The 18027-nt window shown below is 45.4% G+C and overlaps 1 long non-coding RNA gene across 2 annotated transcripts; it reads left to right on the forward strand.

Moving 5' to 3' along the window:
• The first annotated feature begins 3394 nt into the window (after positions 1-3394).
• LOC146761156 (uncharacterized) lies at positions 3395-8185 on the forward strand. 2 transcript variants are annotated; one of them, XR_014945539.1, is made up of 3 exons: positions 3395-3631; positions 4705-4903; positions 7620-8185. It is a non-coding gene; the product is annotated as an uncharacterized LOC146761156 (long non-coding RNA). The 2 variants fall into 2 exon arrangements; XR_014945538.1 differs by lacking the exon at positions 7620-8185 and adding an exon at positions 5141-5578.
• Positions 8186-18027: the final 9842 nt, after the last annotated feature.

Consider the following 18027-nt stretch of genomic DNA (forward strand, 5'->3'; position numbering starts at 1 on the left):
CTCTGGTTACATCAAAGGCTTTCCCACGGCAAGGGCTGCCGGCGCGGTGGGGATGGTGCCTGGTATGGCTGCATCCCCACCACAGCCAACCACGCTGACGCCATCCCCTGGGTGCTGCATGGCTGGAGATCCCTGCTTTGGTTTAATACCAGTAAACACAGCGATGGGAGTCCAGCCAGGCCAGTTGCTTTTGCTGAGCACCACCACAGGGTGCCTGGAGGTGTGGTGAGGTGACTGCAGAGCTAAGGGTGCAAGGCCCTAGGAAAGCCACTCTGTGCTCACTGAAATGCTCCTTAAATAACACATCTGCTCGGGACGTCCACTCATGGTGGCAGATGATATAAAGATGTTTGTTTTGATTTTTTTCTGTGCAGGAGAACTGTTGTTTGTGTTTCCTTCTGCCTGCCCACAGCAGTGGTGAAGTGAGGGAGAGCCGAGCACCCACACCCACAAGAAACCCCCCAGCTTCTTACAGCTGTTGGATTGTCATATGCCTTTATGGGGTGTCCAGCTGCTCTGCCTGATAACAAGTGGGGCAAGGTGCAGCCTGGCACCTGCACCAGCATTAAGTCAACAGCCTGTATTTGCTCAGACGCAGCAACCCGTGAGTCAGAGCACAGCTCCTAATGAAGGAGAAGTCCTCCCAGCCAGGGCCGTGCTTGTCATTGATTGAGGCAGTGATACAGCAGCTGGGCCTCCTCTCCCTGATCTGTGGTTAGTTTTTAGGCTGCCTTTTAGCATCTCATCATCAGCTGTGGCTGCAGGCTGGGCTTTTGCCACCGGCTCCCAGTGCAAATGCAGACCCTGCTGGGACAAGCTTCTAGCAGCAGCGTGGTCACATCAACAGGAATAGGTCACCTCATGCCTGGTGTCCTCCATGGAAAGGCCAATGTGCTGAGAAATTAATCCTCTTGGAGAACTGCTCTAAATTGGACAAAAATTCATTCCTATGGGGAAAATGAAAGAAAAACAAGAAAGAGTGATTTTAATTTCCATCCTGAAATGTTTGGGTTGAATTTCTTTCAGTCTCACACAGAAGTGTAATAGGTAGAATGTCTGATTTTCAAGGCTGATTTCATGGAAACCAAGTACTTTGATCTGTCTGAAATAAAGCAATTTTAGAATTGCAATGCATGACAAATTTATTACCTGCCTCAGAGTGGAAAACAAATTCCCAAATTGCTGGTTTTTCCCATTAAAAAAATACATAAACCAAATGCAACAGCAAGAACCAGCTCCCTCCTGGCTCAGTTCTAACTGTAATACGTAGCTTGGTTCCCTGCAAAACCACAGTGCTTTATTTATGGCCTGGATGGTCCCTTTCGTCCCAGGCCGAAGGCTGCTCTGTTTCCACGTGAGATTTCTCAGCTGTGTGCTAGGCAGATGGCTTGGAGCTGGGCCATAAATAGGAGGGTTTCAGGATACATCCAACTTTCTGTGTGTGCCCTTAGCACCTATACAGCCTGTTCCCAACACAGCCTGGTCCCACACTTGGTGTTTTGTGTGTGTTGGCCACGCTGTGATTTTTGTCACTGCTTTGAGCATCTCGAGGCCTCCTCCAGCCTGCAGACATCCCACAGAAACACAGAAGGACCTCAAAGTCCACCCAGACTTCCCCAACAGAAGAAAACGGGGATGTCTGGGGCAATACCTTGAAGACATTTAGTCACAACATCTTCATTAAGTGTGGGCAAGGAGAGCAAGTCTGCCTTGTTGTAAAATGCTCGTGTTTTCTCAGGCTGAAAGATCTGGGGCTCTTCAGCCTGGAGGAGAGTAAGGCTCCAGGGACACCTGACAGCAGCCTTTCAGTTTGCAGGGGGGCTGTAGGAAGGAAGGTGACAGGCTGTTTAGCAGAACCTGTTGTGATAGGACAAGGGGAAATGATTTCAGACTACAAGAGAGGTGATTTAGATTAGATATATGGAAAGAGGTTTTTTACTATAAGGGTGGTGAGGCACTGGCACAGGTTGCCCAGAGAGATGGTGGATGCCCCATCCCTGGAGACACTCGAGGTCAGTCTGGATGGGACTCTGTGCACCTGATGGAGCTGTAGGTGTCCCTGGACATTGTAGGGGAGTTGGACTGGATGGCCTTTAGGGGTACCTTCCAACTTAAAGTATTTTCTGATTCCCTCAAGAACTCTTCCCTTTTCTCCTTCTATAGCCAATCTTCTTGCACCCCCCCTATGCCTGTAATTAGACATCAGTCTATAAAACTGCTCATGGTAGGGCTCTCAGCTGCCTTGCTGCATGCTGCTCACAATGGGAATTATGCTCTTGGTGATTATTATTATTATTATTACAGTAGAATCTCAATAGCTCAGGCATTGTGGAAGGCATTTTGCAGACACATAGGAAAATGTAAGTCTTTCCCTAAAGACTTTGCAATTGCAGGCAAGATTCAACAAGCAGGATGCAATATTAGAAATAGAGGTTCATGCTGTGGATGAGTGGCCAACCTGACCCCCACTGCATGCCCTGTGAAGCACTGGCTGATAAAAGGAAATGTGTTCCATAAGCAGACATTCGATGTTTTAAAATCATAGGCCAACACCAGCTGCAGCTTTTGCTTATTTATTTTCCTCAATGATAACTTGGTGAAAGGCTTTGCAGTCCCATCTGCACAGCATCACAGAGCTCCATCCCAGTCATGTTCAGGGAGACAGCAACAATTCTGAAGTCACTGCTTCGTAAAGGTTGGCGAATGCTGTCTGCAGGGTCAGACATTTTTCAGACACAATAGAGAGAGGGAGATGTATTAAAAAGAAGAAAGCACAAACTTTATTTACAACAGTTTGTTGATAGAGTATTGATGCCTTTCTCTTCTTACTATTTTTCCCCATAGGTGATGCTAAGAGTACTTCATACACAGGTAGAATGTGAGTTTATGTGGGTTTTGACACTATCAAAACATTCCAGCCTGGATAGGCGTCAGCTCATGTATTTGTAGGTATCTGGGGGAAAAGTGGCCACTTTTAAAACAACACTCATTCACTCAATGGTTGCCCATGGGGAAGATGTTGCAGCCATGTGACAGACACGATGCTGTGATGTTGCTGTGCCTGACACAGCGGGGTTTGGGGGCAGAGATAAGGAGCCCAGCTCACTGCCAGATGCACTGAGCTAGAGTGAGCAGCACTGCAAAATCACAGAGCACAGAAACGAGCTGAGTTTAGCACGCCAGCATCCTCTCACACAGCTCTCAGGACGCACGAGAGCTGTGTGGAATCACAGCCCTGACAAAGCCTGACTTCTCCGATTCAGAGGAAATGAAAAGGACTTTGTGACTGTTGTGACCGCTGACAGGGGGTTGGTGCTCCCAGGGGACAGGCAGCCAACGGAGAGGGAGGAGCTCTGCAAAATTTGGCTTCGGTGAACAGTTCCTTAAATTCAATGAGTCATGATTTTCTTTCAGTGCACGCGGCCCTCTGTGTATCAACTCCAGCCCAGAGAGAAAAATATCCTCTGGTCATTGGTGAGAGCGGGTAATGGTTTCCTAAGGATTCATTCCTCCTAAAAGATATCTTCTGCATTCCTTTGGAAGATGCCCTCCCACAGGCCCCATCTCACAGAGCCACACTAAAAATAGTGCTGAGCTCTTCCTGATGGAAGTGCTGTGTTTCTCTGGAAAGGTAGGTGCTGTTTCTCTGGAAGGTAAGTGAAGCTGACAAAGTTCAGCGCACTCAAATTTGCCTGATAATGCTGTTAATTATCCATTGATTTCAAACTGAGTGATGACTGCACAAAAAGACAAGGTGCAGACCTATTTTTCTGCCCTTATATATGGAAAATGTGCATGTGGTTTGCATAATTAAGATGTGTTTTCTCCCTGTCCATTGCAAGATGGGGTGGAGACTCCTCCATCATCCAGCTGCTCACCCAGCATGTACATTGCTGTAGATCCAGCTCTCTGTCAGTGCTGCCCAAATGCAGCTGCTGAGGACATGCATTCAGCCCATGTTAGTAATCACTGGAAAAGGCCATGCAAGATGAGCTGCCATCCTGCATGCTGCTCTGCTGCTTTGCAGTGGGATGGGCTGTGGAGCTGTTTGTGAAGGGCAGCAGCCAACAAACAAGATCATCTCTGCTGCTCCCTTCACACTCCTGACTTTGCTTTGCATGACTGGTTTCTAACTGAATAAAAAAGAATCTCCTCCTCCTTTGAGATGAGGAAAATCATCCAGTGACAAAAGGAAGCTCGGAGGGGTTTGAGATGTGCCCTTCCACTGGGAAAGAGTAAGGATGCCCCCGTGGTACCAGATATAACTGGGACTCGCAAAGCTCTGTCTGCTAGTTTATAAACATACACTCATTAAAGCATTTTAATTGGGATGTTTTGAGAACTGCGTGTTGGTCTGTGCATGCCCTTTGTGAAATATTAAATACCCTTCCCCATTCAGTGCTGTTCTCCTCCCCAGGTTTTCCTTCACATGGGGTTTGACGTCCCCGACTATTCTGGAGTTAAATAATATTCTACAAAAAAAAATAATCTTAATGAGATCTTTGATGTTGCAGTCAAAGGAGCACACGCCAGAAAAGGTTTTGCTCTCTCCGTCCTCTCGTTGTGTTTGTTGATATTTTCCCATCAGGCCTGACAACAAACAGCTGATTAACTTGTTAGCCAAGCGCATCAAAGCACATGGTGAGAGCATGAAATCTCCTGCTGTGTCCCGCAGCCTCTCCTCACACACAGTGGTTTCTGCAGGGCTTGTCTGGGTGTGAGCCATCTGTCCTGTGCTACTGGCCATCTCAATGACTCCCATGCAGAAGCTGCCTTCCAGCTCTTCACCAACTGCTCCAGGCTCAGAGATGTGGCTGTACCAGTGCCAGGAGCTCCTCTGGGGGCACTGGAGGGTCCTCTGTGGAGAATCACAACTCTAGGATCACCAGCAGAAGCCCAGCAGGTACCTCATGTATCTCTTCCCTTCCACCTCCTCTTGCCCTTTCTCCTCTTCATCTCCAGCATGAGAAGAACCCACTGACCTCACTCTCTTTGCTGCCACCCCCTGCATCTTGGTCTTTGATGCACAGGGCAGCTCAGAACCCAGCAGGACCAAACTGTCTCTGCCCTTCTGAGACAATGAAGTGTCTGTTTATTGGCAGCGCTGATTTCGGGTCGATTAATGTGTGGTACCCTTCAGACAGGAAAACACCAGATATTGCACTTGCAGAGAAAGAGACCAGCACCAAGTGACAAATCAGACACCGTGGGCCTTGGTTTTGCAAACCTGCAACACAAGCAGTTGTGTTTGCAAAGATGGAGCACACTCACACACCTGACAGCGCCTGGAACCCTCCCCTGACACAGTGCTCCACTAACAGAGATGTAAGAAGGCATAATCCCAAGTGAAGCCACACAAGGAAATTGTTAGATATCTATTTCTACCTTTGCATAGCTGCAGGCAGAGAGAGATGACAGATACTTGTTTAAATAATGTCTTTATTCCAGTTCAGCTGGAAAAAAAAAATTATTGAATGTGGGTCTTTAGCCAAGAAGTACCTTTGTTTCTGAGCTCTCATTGATTAAAATATCTTGTGCTTTCAAATAGATTATAAAAAAGACACCACATTACCCTTCACACAGAGTACTAAAAGAATATCTTTGTATGGGAGAACAGAGGATTTAGAAGGTGACCTTCATGTTTCTTGAAATTTGAAGATTTTCACCAAGCCTGGAGAAACTCCTACTTCTAAACTGGAGGATTTCTGCTAGAACAGGAAGTTTCTCTCGCATTGTTATCCACCAAAATGAGCCCTGGATTATATTTAGTCCCATTCATTCAGCACAATGAAAAGTAAGACTCCAGCCAATTTCCTTAAGCGAGGTTATTAATAAGCACCAGTGCTAGGTGGCTGATCACTTCGAGGAGTCTGGGGAAGGCGATAAACGCAGCACAAACACCCGCCCTCCTCTGACCAAGGCTCCCAGTAGATTCAACCCCTCAGAGCGCTTTATAACCTGAGTTCTTGTGCTTAATATTGCCCCAGACACAGCTTCCAGCCCTGCCCTGACTGTTCATGCTTATTGGCCCATGCTCCAGCAGAGCTGCAAACAGACCATCCAGGGCAGCTTAGTAGATTTTAAGCTGCAGCTAAATAATCTTTGAGAGACTCCTACAGGCTCAAGCAGCTCTGTGCTAAACTGCTGCTGAGCAGCAGATACTGCAACAACAGCAGACTCCCAGCATACAGGAGCTCGTGCTGGAGTCATAAGGTTGCACATGGGGAAGCTGTACACAAGTCAGGAGCTTGGGTCAATGAGGGCAGCTGTAGGCTGGCTGTAACTCCTGGCTTCGTGCATTGCTTCCTGTGTATTTAAAGACAAGTAACTTAAGCTGTGTCTGCTCTGAGGTCTGGAAGACAGACTTAAGGTGGCGTTTATAAGTGGTCTTCATGACTTGTAAGTTTTCTTCCATTTTGCTGGCTGTTGCTTGATGTTGAAGTGTCTGAGCTCAAAATACCTCCTGTATATGGCTAACTAACATGAAATGACTGGAAGTTTGGGCTTGCCCTGTAGGAGGGAGCTCCCTGCCACCACATCCATCTGTAGTCATCAATGGGAGAAGTTTGGAACTGAATGGTTTTACAGCACTTTCTGCAGTGGGATATATTGCCCTTCAGACCCAAGCAAAATTCAAACAGTGCAATGTCTTGGTTTTGCTCAGACAGGAAAAACTAGTTGCTTCCATCCCACTGGATGTGATGGTGGGGAAGGATTGGAGGTGCTCTCCTCTGTGCTTCTGCAGAAGCAAAGTACAGCAATGTGTGTGTGACTGTCCTCTTGCCATCCAGGGGCACTGACACCTTCCAAAGCTCAGCAGTTGGCACCTTTCAGCCTTTGTGCCAACTCAGGTACCACTGCAAGGCACTTGTTTCACTCACATTTGGAAGATCTCAGCCATGAGGGCTGTAAATGGACTTACATTTTAAAGAACAACTGAGGCTGTGAGCCGTCAGAGCAAGGCATCTTAAAAGCCAGCACAAAGCAGACAGGTGAGGCCACATAAGCCAGCCAAACACACTACGAAAACAAGTTGTAGAAGTAATGAAATATTAATCCAAAGAATTTCGTCAAATTTTAGCAATTTGTATGTAAGCATGTGGTTGGCTCTGCTCTGTTATTCCTGCCAAGCACTCAATTAGCACTTGAGTTAATAAGATGTTTTAATGGCTGTTAAATTAATCAACAACTCTGACACCGCTTCTCTTTTTTCCAAGGGAAAGACATTCTTTCAACCCAACTCCTATGTTATCGGTGTCACTAATTATTTGTTTATTCTCTTTACTACGCTTATTTGACTTCATTTGGAATTAGATGCGCTGATAGGGGATGTAATTTAGTATTTTTTTCTGTAATGTGCTGAATAGATGAGGATTAGAGCTCCCAGCTATGAGAAAATGAGTACTCATAAGCAGTTGTTCAAACAGAAAACACAGAGCCTTTCTGACAACTGTCATATTCCCTTTGATTTGCTCTTCATCGGCGCTTTTGTGAGTTTGTTCACAGAAAGGTTTGCCAAAATGAAAGTACTGCTAATAGAGATGAAAACGTCTAACAGCCCTCGTGAAAATGTTTGGGCTGACCTGTGCCACATCTGTTTCTTTCTGATTCTCTGACAGATCCAGGCAGGAAAAAAAAACCAAAACAAACCAACAGTTTGGGACTGAGCTCATCAGCCCCTCAAAACAGCCAGTGCACTTAAAAAGAGAACGAAAACTTCAAGTAAAAGCATTGTAAAATAGCTGAAATATGTCCCCAAACCCATGGATTTAGAATTGTTTCATTCTGAAGAATTTAAAGAACAAAAGGAAGCACATGACCTGCGGGCAGTGTACAGCCCCGCACCAGCTGGGGCAGGGAGGGTGATGGTTTCCCATCCGGCTGGGAGTGGGGCCGGTGCATATGTGGGTTGTTGTAGGTCTCAGGCTGAGTTATCTCCTTGGGATCATTCAAACCTATGCTTCTGCTGTAAGTGAAATAGCCTGGGGCTGGAGCTGTGCTGAGAGAAATGGAAAGCTTTCATAAAATTCTGTCATATGCTGAATGTGGCAGCCTGTCGTGTAATAATAGCTAAAACTTTCTGTAATTAAAACAAGTAGCTGGTTATGGTGTCTGACTATGATCAAAGCTCTTTTGTCTGCTCTGACAGTTGGCACATGCAAAAGATTTTGGCTTACGTGGAAAATACTGTTGTGGTTTTTCCTCTCGGTTTTAAATGGCAAGAACCATACATCTCGGATTATCCCTAAACTGAAAGAAAACAGGAATGGGAAACTAAGAGCCAGCATTCGCATGACGTAAAACGTCTACGATTTCTGGCAGGAGCAGCTCCTGTGCCCAGTGATTGTGCCTTCGGAGCAGTTGACCCGATGCTGCAATGCAAACAGCTGATTTGGGTCATTTTGTTTTTCCAAAGAGACGAGAATCCGGCTTGTGGGAGCAGTCCCAAAGGTACCGTGCTGCCTTGTTACATTAAGAATTGGGTTTGCATAACAAATGTTTGTCTGAATTGTGACAAACCAGTTGTCTCCCAGTAAAGGTTTCGTCATTACTTGGACTGTAAATAGTTGTTTGGATGCATGTTTAATGGATAGAAGGTACTTTTCTGCTCATGAAACCTCCATCACTTTCCTCTTTCATGTCTGGTATCTATAACACAAAACACAGGGCTTAGTGAGTAAATATAAACTGCTCCTGCCCTCAAATTCCTCTTCATCTCCAAAAAACCCCAAACTAATCCAGAATTCCTTTTGCATCTCTGAAAACATCTTCTTCCGCTCGGAGGTCTCTGGGAGGATAAGTATGAAGTAGTAGAAAAAAACAGATGTGAACTGATTGGCTGAGGAACATCAGCCAATAATATGATGTTTTAAACGTTATTCTAGGCAACAAAACATAATCTGAGGGAAATGGCCATCAGAGTGTGCTGCTGAGCACCGGTGTTTTTCCTTCCCAAGTTCTGAGGTTCACTGTGTGTAGATCTGCCCTCCTGCATCCTATGAGCAGTCATGTCTTCAGTTCCTTGTAATCTGTTTCCTAGCTAGTGGTAGGGACTCCTCAATATAAGGACATAAAACTTAGAATGATTCCAAAGGAGGACTGCAAAGATGGAGAAGGCTCTGGAGGGCAGGGTGTATGGGAGGCAGCCGAGGGCCTTTGGTTTGTTCAGCCCACAGCAGAGGGGCTTGGGATACTCTGTGGTTCTGTGATCCTGGGCCACCTTTGCTTTAGAGGGCAGGATTTCATTGCTGAGCCAGGCTTACCTCCTCTTGGGCATGTGAGAATAGTTCTAGTGCATGAGGCAGAGCTGCTTCCCAAGCGCAGAGACAGCCCATGCAGGCTGCAGGCAGTGGTGTCATTAACACATCCAGGGACATTGCTTCCAGGTGCTGACAGACAGTATTACCATCATGTGCAGTCCCAGAGAGCAATGTGCTGTGACATTCCCATCCCCGACAGGGAACTGTTGACTTATGGAGCTTTCCTATTATATTAATTTAGCCACTGCTCACCTTCAGTAAATGCTTTTAATTGACAGCCTGACTGATCTACTTCTGATGGAATATGAGCACTGCCATCTTGTAGGCTGGTCTCTCAGGCAAGAGACACTTGGAATGAAACATCTTTACTGCAGATGTCAATACAGAAGGATAAAATCCCCATCGTACTTGAGTGTTTGTGCAATCCTTGTGTGAACGTGCACATTGACAGTGCACCAGTAAGAACACTGCTTAACATAAGTAACCTCTCTTTTTGCTTATATAGGCTTCTCTGGAGTTCTCTCAAGTCCTCGGGGATTCTTTCCACTTGATGATAAAACAAAAGAATTGTTTTTCTACTATTATAGTTTGAAGTGTTTCTCAATGTGGTCTCACACTTGGATACAGTTAAGTAGCAGAAAGATGGAAGTCGTATTTCAAGCTGGGCATGGGAAAATTATCCTGCAATTTGCACGGCTGCCCTAAATACAGGAATCTTCTATCCACAGCTTTGCACTTCCTCAAGCTGAGAAACTCCAGAGCAGAAGGTTTCCTGAGAACCAGCAGCTGAAAAATATGTTGCTACTTTGCACCATTTAAATTCTCAAGTAAAGTGGGCACTGTATAGGTGGGAAGGGTAAGAGTTCCTGTGGGCAAGACTAGGAAAATGGCATCTTCTGTGAGGATGTTTTCTATGTTACTGAGTATATTGACTACTGACTTTGTGTGTATTGATGTAGACATATATATGTAAGTACATGTTTATGCACACATGGCCTGAGGAATTTTCTTATGTATGTACAAATTCCACTTGAATTCTAAAGAGTGTATGAACTTTAACTCTCAGTGCCAATTAAAATGTCTGTTTTATGCAGACAGCATAAATGATCATAGCACCAAATCAAAGTACCAGGAACCATCAGCACTATCCTGAGAGCCCTTGGCTTTCCAGGGGTCTCTTCTAAAATGCTACTGGGAAAAAGGAACAGAGAAAATCAAAGTCTGAGTATTACAAAGACACCACATAGACCAAATCCCGTTACAGACAGACAGCCTAAAAACAAACAAGCAAACAAAAACACACCCAAAGGAAAAGAAACCAACACCTTGTCTCGAAACAAAGGCCTAAGCAAAGAGTGGTGAGCCATTTTAAGCCATTGAAACACACCAGTCAAACCATAAAGGACTGGAGGAGCAGTAAGTACTCCCAGAAAGGGAAAGGCATTCTGGTGTTTATGGCTTTTCAGAGGTGTTTTCATTATTTGGTAGAATTTCTAAGCATAAAGCAAAGGTAACTTTAAGCAGTTCCTCTGCAGAGTCTTCATGTGCATCGATCTGTGTCACACACACAAGCTGCCAGGAGTGAAGAACTGGAAGAATGGAAAGTTAGAGTGGAGTCCTGGAGGAAATACTGGGCTCAGGGCAGCTGAGTATGAGCTTCTTTACTCTTAAGGGGGTATCGCTTTGGAAGCTGTAGTATTGGACCAGCAGGTTGAGAGCTGGATGGGTACTGAAATCCAGATGTTTGAAAGCCTGTTGGTTCAGTTATAGCTGCTGCTGGTAACATCCACCACCTGAGAGTTAGATGGGACTGTAATAAAGAACCCAGTAAACAAAGTATTTCTGAAACAAGTAACATCACTTTTAAACAAAACCAGACATGTAACATTAGGAAAATATATAAGAGCTTGCTACATGGCAGTCCCTAAAATGAGTGTGAGGTAAAATCCTTGTATATAGTACAGTAAACATGAAGAATTCCTGGAGGGACAGATCTTGAGATGCTTTGCAATTGTAAAATGATACAGGGAAGACTATTAATAAACAGCGTGCTGTGAGCTGGGGTCTCACCTCTTGGAGTCACCTGCAGAGAGTGACCCTGCTGAGAGGAACTGGTGGCCGTTCCTGATCACTGAGGCTGTGCATTTTTGGCCCTTTGGGGATGAACTTGAACCATATTGCATCAAGTATATTGGCAGACAGTGCTGCTGAAGGGAGCGAGGAGCACAGAGATAGCACGTGGCAGCTGAGCTGTGCCAGAGAGTGTGAACGGTTGCAAAAACAGGGAAGATGTGAGGCTGGAAAAGATTTGTTGGGTCAAATGCTGTTTTGTTTCCTTTTAAGTAGGCCACAGCCCTGCTGCCTCTCAAATCAGTGAGAATTAACTTCAGAGAAAGTAAGCAATATTAGGTCTTAAAAACAATGAAAGCTTTTCCTTGTTGTCCAAATGCTCAAATGATAGTCCTTCTTTCTTTCTCCCCGTCTATATGTTTTCATCTCAAACTGCACTGGGTCAAACCCATGAAGTCCTGTGCAGCCAATGACCACACTGGTATAGCTGAGAAACACAAATTCCCCCATAATCAGCCCAGTGTGATGGGTTCAGTGTAGAAGCAGAGGGTGGGCTCGCATTGCTCAGCCCCATCCTGGAGCTCTGTGTGGGCTGGGAAGTGGTGGGAAGGCTCAGCTGTGCAAGGAGCCTTGTACTCATCCAAATCCCTGATCAGAATACATCCTGAACCCCCAAAAGCTGAACTGTGAGCAGGTGCGAGCCTGAAGGTGGGCTGATTTTGCACTTCAGGTGTAGGAGGAATTTCTTCTGCATTCAGCTCAGAGGTAGATAAGTGCATCTGCCATGAGGAGGGGACTTTTGGCTCTTACAGATTTAATTCAGTTGTTCCAATGAAATACATATACTCACCTTAAACAACTGAAGGAGGTATTAACTGCCTGTGGTTTAACAACTGTACTATGTCAAAGGGACCAGTCAGCTAGAGCCTTCTAATTCTTTTCTAAAGAAAGGATAAGAGAAGAGAAAGAGACGACAATGCAGTATTTATAATAAAGATGAAACGAGTGGAACTCGATGGCGCCAGCAACTCCAGAGCTCCTGCTGCTCAGGCTAATGCATTTTGCATTAGCATGTCTAAATATCTGGCACTGGAAGGTCCTGAAAAAGCTTTACAAAACAGTGGCATTCTTATAGTGGTAGCATTTCTTCTGAGCACCACCAACTGGTGCAGCTGGGATGGGCAGCCCCTCCAGCTGGGGGATCACCAGAGATGTGCCAAGTAAATGAGACCTGCTTGCCACTTGCTGCTTGCACCTGGGCTGCTTTTTGCTCTGCTCACCTCTACATAATGAGACGAAGCTGTATCGAAAGGGCTGGCACCCTGCTGGCAACTCAGGAACATTGTGCTCCAAGGGTGAGACATCCATCCTGGCTGGAGATGGAGAACGTCCCACCACACACGGCCTCACTGGGATCATGGCTTCCCCAGGTTATCATAAGGGCTACTGGGCAGCTGGACTTCACAGTTGGCCTATGAATACGAAATATTATCTGTAAGTAGATTTGCTCTGTGTTGGCTAAAAAAATAACATCTGTTTTACAAGAACACTGGGATCTGTATCCCGTTCTACTCCACCACTCCAACAGCTAATCCTGTATTTGCTTTGGAAGCACTACAAAATCCTCAAAGGAATTAACAGCCGGCAACTGCATGTCACCAGAACAATTTATTTTTCATTCTCCCCCCCCCACCAGATGTATGCCTCTTATTTCTTCCTGAAACCTGGATTTGCAAACTTTTCTGTTGCTTTATCTTCCCATAACCCCAGGGAGCGATAACAGCAGCAGTAATGAGCAAAGAGCAGCAGCACCACAGGGCAAACTCTGGGGCAGGAGGAAAAGCTTCCTGGGTGTCAGTGTCCCCAGAGGCAGATGGCAGACATCACCTTCCCCTTAACAACCGCGATGATAGAAAGGGGAAATGCAGCACTTTCCAGTTTTCTTTTAGTTTTGACTTCTTGTTCTAAAAAATAAGTGATAGCAGAATCTATTTCAGTAATTCTTAAAATATGGTCCTCAGATGCTGCTTTCCTTCTTTTGGCCCAAATCCCTCTTAAATGAGCTCCTTTCTGCACAGCAGCACATCAGTCTGAGGGGGAAATGGAAACAGTGCCACAAAGTGTGGGAACAAGTCAAAGAGGAGTGAGGCAGGGAGAAGAAAATAAATTCCTCAACTTGTTGTCCTGGTTCTGTTCCTTCCAAAAATAAGGTTGATTTCTGTCTCTGACCCCAAATGCAGAAGGAGCAAGGCTGGGACAGCAACTCTGAATTTCGTGTTTACAGGCAAATGGCTTTTGACTTGACATTTCAGCAACTCCTTTTGTTCTCATCAGGACATGCTGGTGCTGAGCTCTTCAAAATCTGGGCCTCATACATGAGAAATACTGATTAGACCCTTGGCATGTGGGCAGAGTCCTTTAGTTATCACAACAAAGTGCCTAGAAGCCACAAAGAAGGGAAAAGCCCAAGCCATGCTGCTCTTCACTACTAATCCACTTGCCTACCAATATAACGAAGGAGAATGGTCATGGTGGCTTCACCCAAACAGAAGGGTAAAAAAAAAACAACACTTACCCATGTTTTAAGACAAGACTGATAGGATTAGCAAGCAGAGACAAATGTCTTACACCAAATGACCTCTGTGTTAGGTCTCTAGTGCTTCTTGATGTCCCAACAAGTGTCCAGGAGGAATGTGAAGCATTCAGCAGTGCAGACCTTGCCTGCTTTCATGAGGATGTGCTGGCCTCACTCCACCAGTTCCCTGGGGATGGACTTGAGCTGCTCAAGGTTTGGCAGACTATTTTAAAGGAAGATTGAATGTCCTGGATCTGCAGGAGGTGTATGTCAGGGCAGAGCCCTCCATTTCTTTATGCATAAAAGCATGAAGAAGAGCAGAAGAGCTGTCCCATATTGCTTGAGTAAAGAACCAGACCTCCATAGCCCCTTGGTATTGAACTAGTCTCAAGAGCAGGACAGTGGAGATCCCATGGCATGGTGGATCTGTCAGTGCCTCAGCAATGACTTACTTGTGTGGATTCCCAAAGGAATGAATGAATGTTGCCACGTGCACTGCAGACACCATGCAGAGGACACACGGACTTGTGGCTGCAAGAGCAGATTGGGACTTGCACTGCTTTGGAGCTTGTCACCAGTACCTGATGTGTCTCTTCAGGTGCTTTTTCGGCATGTATTTTGATCAGGATGTGCTTTGCTAATGCAGTCCCATGTAAAAAGCAGTCAGGATATTCTACATAAAAACAGGAAAGATCTTTAATCTTAGGGTCATGAGAATGACACTTGGCCTAGCAAAGCTACATTTGCAGTCACTCTACATTTAATGGACTTGTTTTCCTTTAATACCAATGGTGCTTCCAACCTCTAGATTTCACCCGTGTCTCCAGCTGTGAAGTTTTAGGTGAGTGATGTGTTGATGTAGGTCTTGAGAGCACTGCAGTACTATTCCAAAAGCATTGTGGACTTGCTCTCTTTCCATCCACTTTTTTCTTTCACCTTTAAATACATCCAAGAGTCTCTTAAAAGAGAGACTCTTTTTGGTTCATTGCTTGATTTTCTTCAGCTAGTGCATATTTATTCCCCTTTTGGAGAAAATAATTGGAACAGTGAAAGTAGATCCAGTCAAAAGCTGAAAACTAAATGATGTTCTGTGGATCTAAACTCATTTCAAACAAAATCTAAAATAAATTCATTTTAACACCTGACTCTGCAAAGAAAGCTCAAAGATCAACTTCCTAAAAATCACATGGGAAAGCCTGTGACCAAAACATGCCATGTCAGAGCACGGATAGAAGGCACAAACATCATGTGTTGAAGTCTCCATACCGAGGCTGAGCTTTACAATAAGATCTTGTTTCTACGATCACTTTCACTTTGAGTTTCGAGGATGGCATCACTCTTGCACAGGGTTACTCACCCCACACTGGCAGTGGAATAAGCCAGCTTGCTTTTTGCATGAACAGCAAGCTGGTATGGAAGAAGAACAGCGCCTGAGCTCTTTCACTGTCTCCTGTCTCAACAAGCTCCAGGAACATCACTTTGCAAGATTAGACCATCTATGTGGAGCTTATCTCAAGCTGCGCTGCAGGCAAGGGGCAGAGAGCCCTTGTCTCAAACTCCAGCGCTATCAGAAAACGTCTACAGTTTCTCAGGTGTTTCTCGCAACACCACAATCCGTCCTTTGGAGCGAGAATGCCTGCAGCAGGATCAGGTTTGATCCAGCACCAGGTATGCTGATAATGCCAAAGCCCTCCCTGCTGTATTTCCACCGGAGCTATTTTTAAATGACAGCGTAAGATAGATTTATTTCTTTCGCTCATTTGTCAAAGGAAGGACTGGCTGTGCCGTGCGTGTGCTGTGACAAGAAACTTCCAGTTATTTTGCAGCCCGTTCCAGCTGGGACGGAGGCAGGGCTGGAGAAAGTGCTGACTGTGGGCAGGGTGAGCCCTGCCGGAGCAGTGGCCCCACAGCCCTCCCTCTTCCTGCCAGGGTTCCCCGGAGTCCAGCTGTGGGAAAAGCCTTCAATGTTTTGTGTGACCCTGGAGCTGATATTGCTCTGGGCTGGGTTTTGTAGCTGGGGCTGGTTGATGTGTAGCAGAGCTCCTGCTTGTAGAAAGGTTGGTGAGTTTAGTTTTGTTTCTGGTTTTGTTTCATGCAGTTTGCATCAGATTTTCAGGGGTCTATGGTTTAGGTTCTGCATGGCCTCAAGGCACAAAGTATCTAAAAGTGAACATTTAAGAACTGTAATGTCCAAATGGCAGGTACCACTGCACAGATAGTGCACATCTCTCCAACAGCTTTTCCCTAGCAGAGACTCAGTTGGCCCCACCAAAGTGTATGGGGATACAGCTACGTGTTCCTAAACAGGCTTTACCTCTCGTTTTTTCTCAGTAATACATTACAGAGTGACACCAGCCACTTTCCATCCCCTGGGGAATTCTTCTGGATGGAGGAAAGACAAAATTCCTCCTGGAGTGGTGGAGGTGGTCCCACAGCTTTACACCAGGATTTCCTTGCCCATCCAATTCAGACACAAATGGCTCACAGTAGATAAAGCCCTACTGAGAAATATGGATTGCCTGTGTGTGCAGCGTTTGGATATAAATCGTGTCTAATTAAATCCTGGACGATTACATCCTCCAGTTTTATGTTCTCTGTTTATACACGGGCCCAAGATTCTTGTTTTTACGCCTCCGAGTAATCTGAGCTCACGCTGGTTTCGTTCCACAGCCTTCTTACACATCGTATTTAAAATACTGCCCCACTACAGAGTTAATCCCATAGAGTTCAGCCAGATCGCTGCTCAGGTAGCATGAACACCTCTCACTTGAAGAAATGGAGTAGAAGCCCATCTCGGGGGGCCTGTGCTCAGAGCACAACCACAGCCCTCCCTGTGTGCTCTGCCCTGACCTGGCAGCCCCAGCACTGGAGCAGGAGGGAGAATTGAATCTGGGCCTAGCCTGGCTGCTGCCAATTCCCACCAGTTATCGAGGCCGGGTACTTTTTAATTGCAGAATCCAGTAGAACTGGATTGAAACCAACATGATTATTTTTTTCCATTGAGAATCTGACTGACACTGTAAAATCTCTTATATTTTCTAGCTGCCGTTTGTGATCTAGAAGCCACTGCAAATACAAGAAACGGATGGGCAAGATATTAAAAATATGTTGGACCCTAATAATTTCTGCTGGCTTTGGTTAAAATTCCTAAGGCGATAATAATGGAAGCTGTGAAAATATGTCCCTTATTCGCCGTGGCTTTACGTCAAGAGTTTACTGATGTAATCATTAACTAGCCTGCTGCATTATCTATGAAAATAGCTCTGCAATATTCATGAAATGTGACCTTTGTTAATTCAGTGTTACAAAGTGTTAGATTCATTCTGTTTGCAAGTGGAACAGATTTCAAAAGCACTGTGCAATTAGTACAGTTTGATCTTACCAGCCTATCTCTGCATGGGGTAGCCTCCCACTGAAACAGCAAGGTTTCTGTCAGAAATAAAATGTGTTTTCCATGTATTACAGCTAAAAGTAAGACCGCAACACCTGCTTGCAATACATCATCTTTGGCAAAGGTCATCGCTGACTGAATATTCCCAGTAAGGGAAAGAAGTAACACCAGACTTAGAAATCTTTTTGTGATGAGAAATACCCAAACTACAAAAAAGAGTGCATGTCGCCAAACATGTTGGCTGTGCATAACATCATAAGGGGAATACAAAAGGAAGCAGGACAGTCTCAGGCTCAAACGTGCATTCTGTGCAATTCTGCAGTAGCTATGGATAAAACAATTGCAAGTGAGAACAGGAAGATCTGGAAGGAGCCCAGTTGACTTGAGATCTTTTGGTACATGATCCTCCGACCTGTTCCCCAGCGCCACTGTTAGGAGGGTGTGGTAAGGGCCTCACCTTCTAAAGAGCTCATCTTCCTGATCTGGCTCATGCTACCATCCATTTCCGACTCCCACGGGACAACATGTACCACTTTGGTGTATGCAGTGTTTTGGAGGAATTAAGTTTCTTCAGAGTGACATATGCCAGACAAGCATCCCTCAGAGATGTCATGTGGCATCACCAGAAGAATGCAGCATCTGTAGCACTAATACCCTATTTTCTCCACTCCCAGAGCTCTGCATGGTGAACATAGAATGGCTTAATCATAGAATGGCTTGAGTTGGAAGGG

The sequence above is a fragment of the Coturnix japonica genome, chromosome 4 (assembly GCF_054131305.1).
Source record: "Coturnix japonica strain WE chromosome 4, WE-NBRP24, whole genome shotgun sequence".
NCBI lineage: Eukaryota > Metazoa > Chordata > Aves > Galliformes > Phasianidae > Coturnix > Coturnix japonica.